Source organism: Octopus sinensis, linkage group LG13 (assembly GCF_006345805.1).
Source record: "Octopus sinensis linkage group LG13, ASM634580v1, whole genome shotgun sequence".
NCBI lineage: Eukaryota > Metazoa > Mollusca > Cephalopoda > Octopoda > Octopodidae > Octopus > Octopus sinensis.
In genome coordinates, this window is record NC_043009.1 from 18,830,713 (window position 1) to 18,840,364 (window position 9,652).

Consider the following 9,652-nt stretch of genomic DNA (forward strand, 5'->3'; position numbering starts at 1 on the left):
ACAGCCACTCAACAAGTTAAATAAAATTTGTGGTAAACCTAACTCTGCAAAAGCTTTTGATGAAATCAATCTTGGAGTGATCTCCTACAAGTCATGTGAAATTAGGACAATGGTTACAGGATTGTTAACTTGCAGAAACTTTACTTCTGTATCCGAAGTCAAGTTTCTGCAAGTTAACACAGTCCTATGGTAAAGTTGTCCATCCAGAGTGTTTTCCACAGGGAACTGTTACTGTCCATAATAGCTTTTCAATAACATCCTTAAATTTAGCATACCATTCTTGACTAATACCAAGGTATGAAAAGTAATCAAGAACTTAGATGAAAACTCACAGAATCTTGATGCTGGATACAGGTGAGCTAATAAAAAAAAAATGCAATTTAATACAAGGAAGTACCTTGCTACTCTCCAAATAATATAGATACACAAAATGCAGCAGGACCACAATTCCAGAGATGGAATATACGAGAGACACTAGGCAACAGCATGCAGATGACTGGCAGGCCGTATCATGAGAACATTAAAAACAGGTTTCCTTGATTATGGTCAGCCAGGGGAGATCCAGGTGTCCACCGAAAAAATGATTGCTTCCATACATCAACTGAACTTCTAGGAGAGATTGTAATTTTTAAGATTCAACTCACTGGAATGAAGATGGGAAAAATCTGCAGCAGTCTATTGCTAGGCATAAAATGGGCCAGTTGTTCTAGGCCCATCTAGATTCTGGAAGGACTAGCACCAAACATTAGCACTGAAAGCTCTGCAAATTCTTGAGCTAGCTGCCACAGTACAAAACACCAAAGTGAAAAAAATAATCAAAGATCTATTTCTGTCTCAAATACTTACCACATATGATTTTCTTAAGCTTTACTGGCATTTGATTACAACCATACACTTCAGCGCACTTTATATAATCACTTTTGGCACTGTCAAAAGATTTGAGAAAAAAAAATGGCAATTATTTTCACTTTCACAATATAAAAGTTACAAAATTTCCTTTTTCAATATCTTGAGTATGGTGTGAATTACAGCAGCAATGTCTCAATTGATACAGTTTTACTCCTTACAGTGTTAATTCACTTGAGAAATGCATAGCTATCACATCTCATTTAATCCTCTTAAAAACATAGTGCTAATACATCTTCACCTAATCTCTTACAATTAGCAGCCATATCTTCTTCCAGCTATATCTTGCCAGCTTTAAAAATAAGATTGAGTGCATAATGCAATCTTCAATATATTATGCCAGGAAAAAATGCAAAATGGTCATGGTTAGAACCCATCTATACAATGAAAATTCAACACAGGAAGAACAGAAAAACATTTGTCAAAACCAAGCATGAAATACATTTGATGGTGACAAATCTGTACAAAAACACAACAAATATCGAGAAAGTAGGAACATCCTCTCCTATTTCAAATTCATCAACAGACAACACAAAGCATCAAAACCTTACTTAATCACACAGCAAATCAGAACAAAAGGCATCCCAGAAGTTACCAAAAAAAAAAGTATTAATTTAGTCTTTAGGATTTATATACAGCTAACTTCATTATTACTATCTCTACAGTCAAATTATATGTTCTTTTTGAAATTAAGATAAATACAAGGTGCATTCCAGAAGTTTAGAGACTTTTTTTTAGGCAAGTCATTTATTTCTGTTCTAGATTACTGTAATTTTAGTACATCATTACTAATAAGCTGACCTGCTAGCTTTTGTTTATTTGAACGCAACACCGCTTATCACAGCTGAATGCAGTTGGGACATGAAGATGATTTAGAAGCTCACTATTCAATAAAGTTTTGTGTTAAACTGGGCAACAATGCAACAGAAATTTATGAAATGCTCCAGACTGCTTGTGGATTAACTTGTATGAGCCGAGTATCTGTTTTTTTTTTTTTTTGCTGGCAAGAGGTTCAACGATGGGAAAAAGGAGGTGAAAGACAATGAGAGGTGTGAGAGGGAAAGAGATGTCAGCATATCAGAGCTGGTTGAGAAAGTTCAGTTGGTGTAGCAACAGTGCACAGAACTCTCCATGACAATCTGAACTTGTGCAAAGTTTGTTCTCAGGATGCTCATTGATGAACAGAAGGAAAGACAAATTGGTGACAGCAGGGAGATGGTTGAGCTCATTACCTCCAATCCAAGAGTACTTGAGTCTCTGGTGACCTATGTTGAAAGATAGGTTTACTGTTATGATCCAGAGTGCCCAATGGAAGCATCCTGTCTCCCCCAGATCCAAGAAGGCCAGGCAAATCAAGTCCACTAGGAAACTCATGACGATCCCCTCTTTTGATAGTAAGAGCATCATTTACAGCCACTGGGTTCCCTCTGACCAGATCGTTGACAAAGAGTACTTTGTGGAGGTTTTAAGGGAGTTCAGGAAAAGATTTCATTGCAAAAGGCCAGAACTCTTCCATTCAGATCAGTGACACCTGCACCAAGACAATGCACCAGTCCACACAATTCCATCTTGATAATCAACTACTTGACAGAGATGGACATCAAAACTGTTCCTAACCCTCTCTACAGTCCTGACCTTAGTCCCTGTAAATTTTGGTTCTTCTCCAAGCTGAAGGAGAACCTCAGGAGCAGCCATTTTGAAGACATTGAGAAGATAAAGGAGGCTGTGACAAGGATCCTGGACACCTTCACTTTGGAAGGCTTCTATAGAACCTTCATGATGTGACCAGAGTGCCACAAGTGCATTGTCAGAGGATCCTGCTTTGAATGAAATAAGACTTTTGTATCTCTTTGAAATTAATGTCTCTCCTAAAAAGTATCAAAACTTCTGGAATGCATATCACAAAGTTTGTTTCTTTGCATCATTTTCTCTCTTTACCACCACTAAGAATGTGTTATTTCATATATTCATCATAACTTGTAATTAAGATCTATCATTTATAATATACATGCCACAATGGGCTTTATTAAAACAGTTCCCATCTTATCTTAAATAAAGGATTCATTTCCCCCCAAAAGACATTTTTGAAATCAACATACTTGAATAATTCAATATTACTTAAGAGTTTTTAAAATGCAGTAGAAGAGGTTTTGTACCTGTATTTGTACTATCTAGAAAAGTACTCTTCCAAAAATGTTCTTTTACTCATGGTCACTGATGGTACCAGTTTAGAGCAGGCCTATTACTTGGGCTCCTATGTAAAATTTAATCTTTACAATGTACATTTGCCATTCATGCTACTTTGTAATTTTATTTTCACAGAAATCACATTTTGCTTGGAATGTTTCCAGGACTAACCTAATTTGTCTTTATATAGAGAACTTAGCAGTCAGTGAGGTACCTGGAAGCAGTCCTACAAGTAGCAGAGATCCTTTTGCTGATTTTCCTGTTTTGGATCTGATTTGCTCAGAGCTCCGAGGCTACTTTTGGGTAGAAAACTACAATACCACAAAGAGCTTTTCCTATCTTAATCCCCAAAGTGAGCAGTTTTTTTAACAAAGATGTAGAGACATATTAGCTGAATTTGGATGACCCAGAAGCACTGTATTTTGCACTCCTCACTAAATGAATGTCGGAGGTTTTGAATCTCTATAGAAATATTTTCTATGAATTACTCACATTGCTTGAAATTTCTCCAACATTGCTTGTAATCAGTGCAGTGTCTGACCCCAGTTTTCTAAGACTTAAAGTGGAATTTCTTGATAGGCAACAAGATGGAAAATTTGGGCATAAGTAGATGATGTGTCAAAAATCTTGAAGAATCCTCAACAGGAGAATTGCTATTACATGATTTTACAAGTTGTAAAAGATGTTACAAGCTTTCATGTTATTCTTTTTATTTAGTGTAATTTTGTGATTAAGTCAAAAAGTAATACTGAATTCAATTTATTACAAAAAAATATGAATTATTACCAACATAAAGCTTTTTCCTTCCACATGATTTTCAGACCAATTCTTAATCAGGCTGATAAAAACTACTACTGGTACTGCTATTCTTTTACTTGTTTCAGTCATTTGACTGTGGCCATGCTGGAGCACCGCCTTTAGTCGAGCAAATCGACCCCAGGACTTATTCTTTTTAAGCCTAGTACTTATTCTATCGGTCTCTTTTGCCAAACCGATAAGTCACAGGGACGCAAACACACCAGCATCGGTTGTCAAGCGATATTGTTGGAACAAACACAGACACACAAACATATACATACACAATCACATATACATATATACATACACATATACACACATATATATATATATATATATATACATACACATATAAAAATATACACACACACACACACATATAGTCTTCTCAAATCCTCTGCATTCAAGGTCCTTGTCTCATTATCATGCAACATTGCAGTTCTAATATAAACACCATACAGTCTGCCATTCCCTTTCATGGAAAAGATCTTGTCAGCATTGGTAGTAATTCCCTGAACATTCTCCAACAAGTTCTTACTCTCATAACTTTCAGAACCCCCCCACCCATGCTAATTACATCACTGAGAGCTAATAAAACACATCAACTCCTGCTAGTGAGAGATTCAATTTCTGGTGTGCTTGTATAAACTGTTCCAGTGTATCTACTGCATATGCAGCTTACATTTTCAGACAGCCTGCAGTGATTCCACATCTCTTATACTCTTTGTGTTCATAGCTTACATGAGTACAATGTATGGAGTTTATACCTGCTCCTTTTCTGCATATCGAGCAAGACTATTTCCATGAAAGTACCACAGTCCTGTGTTCTTTTCTCCTAACAAAATCTTTTATCTTTGCTAGGTTCACCTCAAGGCCTCTGAATTCCAAGTTTAGCTTCTATGTCTATAATTTCTTCACTAAATCCCATATAGATTCAACTCTGAGAACTAGATCATCTGCATAAAGGAGGTGCTATGAACAGCCAGTTTTAAACTACTTTGTGATGGCTTGTAAAATTATTATAATAGATGAGGAGTGAAAACTGAATCTTGATGGACTCCTACCATCACACTAAAACCACTGCTGAAGTTATTGCCACCACTCATTTTATTTCATGCATCCTTGAACATAGCTTGAACCACTTGCACAAGCCATTCATCAACTCCTAGTTTCCTGAATGCCCACCAGATTACTGAATGTAGTACCCAGTCAAATGCTTCCTCTAAATCAATGAAAGCCAGGTAGAGCAATTATTCTTAACCAGGTATTTCTCCTGTAGTTGACTCAGTAGGAAGATTGCATCTGTGGTACTTCTACTGGGAACAAAGTGAAACAGCATCTCACTCAGACCTTGATAACATGATCTAGAAGTTTGATTTCCCTATAATTACTTGTCTCTAAAGTATTACCTTAGCCCTTGTAATAGTTTACAGTGATACTGTCATTAGGTATCTCCTTTGCTTTGGAGAGGAAGTCCTTAGATAGTTTTGTCTTATCACATAAGCGACACTTTGACTTTCTATCTTCAATCACCATGAACAGTTGAAATCCTCTGAAAAACTGATCAGGTCAAGGATTGCCTTCATACTTCTTGATCTATTGGGGTCAGTAGCTCCATCCCTTGAACTGAACAACTTTACTTTTGCATCCGGTGCACATGCAATATGTTCATTCTATGTTTGGTACTGAGTAAAATAGTTGCTGCTATCCAGTAGATATCTATTTATGGTGGCACACTGACCACCTCTATCTTTGCCATGCTCTAACTTGAAATAGATCAGTGAGGACCAGTTTGTCCCTCGTTAGTGTGTTCCAAAATGCTTCTTGGATTCCTCCTTGGTTAGAAATCTTACTTCTATTATGTCAAACCTTCTCCCTCAGATGACAGAGTTTTGTGCCCCAGATTAGTCTAAGACACTTTTCAATAGCATTTGGTATTGCTTGTTCCACTTTTCTGGATTTTGATCCATTACACCTACATATAATATCCTTTTTCTGTGCATTCTCCTGACTCTGATGCATAAGAATGTTGTTCTAATGTTGGTTAAATAATTTTTGGCATTTTTCAAATCCTGAGACAATAAAAAATTCTTGCATTCAAACCACTAGGCAAAACTATTGACACTTGGTTTGCTAAACACAGCACTAGTGCTATTAATGGTGTTGTGTTAACACTTGTAGCAGTAGCAGTGGTTCTGTTGGTAGCATAGGTAAGTAAGTTGTTTCGGCTGTTAATTCTTTTCATTTTCATTGTTCTCATTATCAATGTTGCTGCTGTTCTGACAGTTCTTGCATTCACTTTTGTTGTTATTGCCATCATTGTTGTTGTTGTTATTTATTGCAGTAGCACTTTGACTCAAAATGGGGAAGACTACTGTTTCAAACATTATTTACAGCCCTCTGGTATCCTATTACAAATTTCAATGCTATGTTTTGAGTTTTTGTAAATGGTAAACTTTGTGAAAGAAAATGAGCAAATCCCACTTCAAAGGTGTAAACAAAATGGAACTGACCAGTTCCTCAGGATCCTGATCAGTTTAAACAATACAGGAATCCTTTGACTATCACAGGTATTACGTTCCAAAAACCCCCGCGATAGGGGAAAATCTGTGAAGTAGAAACAGTACTGTACTGTATATTTTTTATAATTATTTTTATAATTTGTATATATTTAATTTATCATAAATGCAAAACAACACCATAGAGGAATCGACATAAGCTTAGATAAGAAACTGCAACAGGTGAACTGCAATATGGCAAGGGATTATGGTACAGAATGAAAAATTTTGAACACAGACATTTAAAACAGATAAATAAACTTAGGAGTAATTCAAAGGTATGTATTGCTGATTAATAACAACAACAATTATAATAATTTCCAATTTTAGGACTCAGAGGTCGGGTGAGAAATTTGTCAACTTGCATTCGATCAATTTAGTTACCTATTAATCTAAAACTTTAACTAATGATGAGATTTATAGATATATATGATGATGATATAACTGAAAAAAGTCAATAATATTTAATGAACATTTGTAACTTACGCGCATTTGTCCTTCATATTGGTGGCTTTCATTGTTCTGTCTATCTCACTGCTGCATGCAAAGCCACAATCTGGCATGACAAATGAGGAACATATGGATTATATAAAGAGGTAACAAAACTTTCTAATAGAGAAGAAATAATATACACAAAACATAGTAATAAAAGAAGATTTTAAGTGTTTATACACACCTAGGCATACTAGCATTTGCATACAGTAGCAGACAGGTAAGACACATGGGAGATTTCTGTATTTCAAACCTGCCCAACTAAATTATGCACACTAATGTTATGGCTGTCCATCAAATTCAAGGATGACCATCTACATTAATCATGCTTATTTTGATGACTGCATATCTCAATCCATCTTCTCTCTCAAATATGGATCTTTTGATTACATATCACTTATTAAGCATTAGCAACAGAGAACATCTATGCCACACCTACTGTATGCCCTTGCAAGTTAAAAACTAAAGAAGCAGTAGTATTTATTGTCACACACATGCAGGAAATCCTAACCACCACAATGGTAACCATCCTGGTCAGCCAAGATTCATGATCCACACTGCAAGAGATACCTGCATGGTGAAGCTTTAAAGTAGTGTTGGAAGCATACATTTCCGAATATAACTATCTCTGCCATGAAGGAGATAAATTTAGCTGCAAGGGTGACCCAGGACAAATGGTGCCACTTCCAGTTTCAAGAAACTACCAAAAATCCATCATGCCGGAAACTGATTGAAAGCTAAAACTACACTTTGTTTATCTCTGAGTTTACACCCTTTGAATTTCTGAGCTTAACCATAAGAGGACAGCAAGGCAGTGTAGATAAGTTACTGTCCCATAACTACAAAGTTCTTATTCATTACTCTCTTTGACATATGTCTTCATAAGAACTAAGAGACCGTTATTCACAAAATGATCTTAAAGTGCACTCATTCACTATTTGCATGTGAATATTTCAGTGACTTCAGGCATCATTGCTAGATACTCACTGACCCTATATTGGTAACATCTGTTTATTTAACAGGCCTTACTTTTTGCCCTTCTGGTTTTCTAACAATTCTTCTCCCCAGGTTAATCTGGAGGAGGTGCCAGTTTAGTTACCAGCAGATATAGCAACCATAATAAAGGTTGTAATAAATTACTTGTTACCAGTAGAACTCAAAGTTACATGGCACACGATCATATACACATGTGTCCTGCTAAACAGACTGCAGAGCCTTCTGGACTTCAACAGCTATATTCAGGCCACTCTATAGTACTATATTCATGCCATTCAAGAGTGATATTTTGCTTGCAGTGTCAGTTTCAAGTTCTTTGAATATGTAACACCAGGGCTGATTGGATATTGATGGGTAGCTCTAATCACGAAAAGTCAAGTAATTAACTTACACTGTACAACACTACAAAATGTCTAGGAGGAGAATGACTCAAAAATTGTTAAGAACTGCGTAATATCACTTACCGCAAGGTTTTAAATTCATCTTCTCCTTGCTCACAGTACAGGACTGTTCAGATGCACACTTCAATATTGTTTCATACCCCCTATAATAGAGTAATAATAATAATAATAATGAGTTGGGACCTATATACACTGGATACCATGCCAACACTGGAATAACAACAGAAAAAAGATGGTATAGGCACACCCCAGAATAGGCCACAGAAAATGAGAAAGCAACCATACTTTGAGATATGCCAATACACACAGACTAAGAACTCAAGACTAATAGGCCAGATATAGTTGTCAAAGATCACCAAGGAAAAAAAAATGCTTTTTAACAGATGACAATGTTTCTCTAAAAGAAACAGGAAATCAAAATACTCTATTATTATAAATTCATCCCACAGGGGAGGTGGTCTCCAATTTTCCATACATGATCAGCTATACTCAATTTATCAACATCTTCATGTCACAGCTTTCTGATGTTTCTCTACCCTTATTCTGAGGGGGTGGCATGTTTTGCCTTTGTATAACCAACCGCAGCTGCATGGGATGGATTATATGCAGTCTTTGGTCATATTCCCTTCCATTGGTGCTTTTACCCAAAGGGGATATTCATGAAGTGTTGTATTACTCTTGAATACTGTCCTGATGTCATATGAGCCACATATCTTTTTTATCTTTTCGGAGAGGCCATTCACATCGGGTACACAGACTGTAGATAGTTTATTGCTTTCATCCTCTCTTTTCTTCATAACTGAAGTGGATAGTACGTATACATATACATATCATCATCATCATCATCATCGTTTAACGTCCGTTCTCCATGCTAGCATGGGTTGGACGGTTCGACCGGGGATCTGGGAAGCCAGAAGGCTGCACCAGGCTCCGGTCTTATCTGGCAATGTTTCTACAGCTGGATGCCCTTCCTAACGCCAACCACTCCGTGAGTGTAGTGGGTGCCTTTTACGTGCCACCTGCACTGGTGCCAGGCGAGGCTGGCATCGGCCATGGTTGGATTGGTGCATTTTACGTGCCACCTGCACGGAAGCCAGTCGAGGCGGCACTGGCTTTGGCCACGATTCGGATGGTGCTTTTTACGTGCCACCGACATGGAAGCCAGTCGAGGCGGCGCTGGCATCGGCCATGATTCGGATAGTGCTTTTTACGTATCTCCAGTCCAGGGGTCCTGGCATCTGCCGGGTGCCAGTCATAGCATTGGTTCAATTTCGATTCCGATTTCCTTGCCCCAACAGGTCTTCGCAAGGTGCC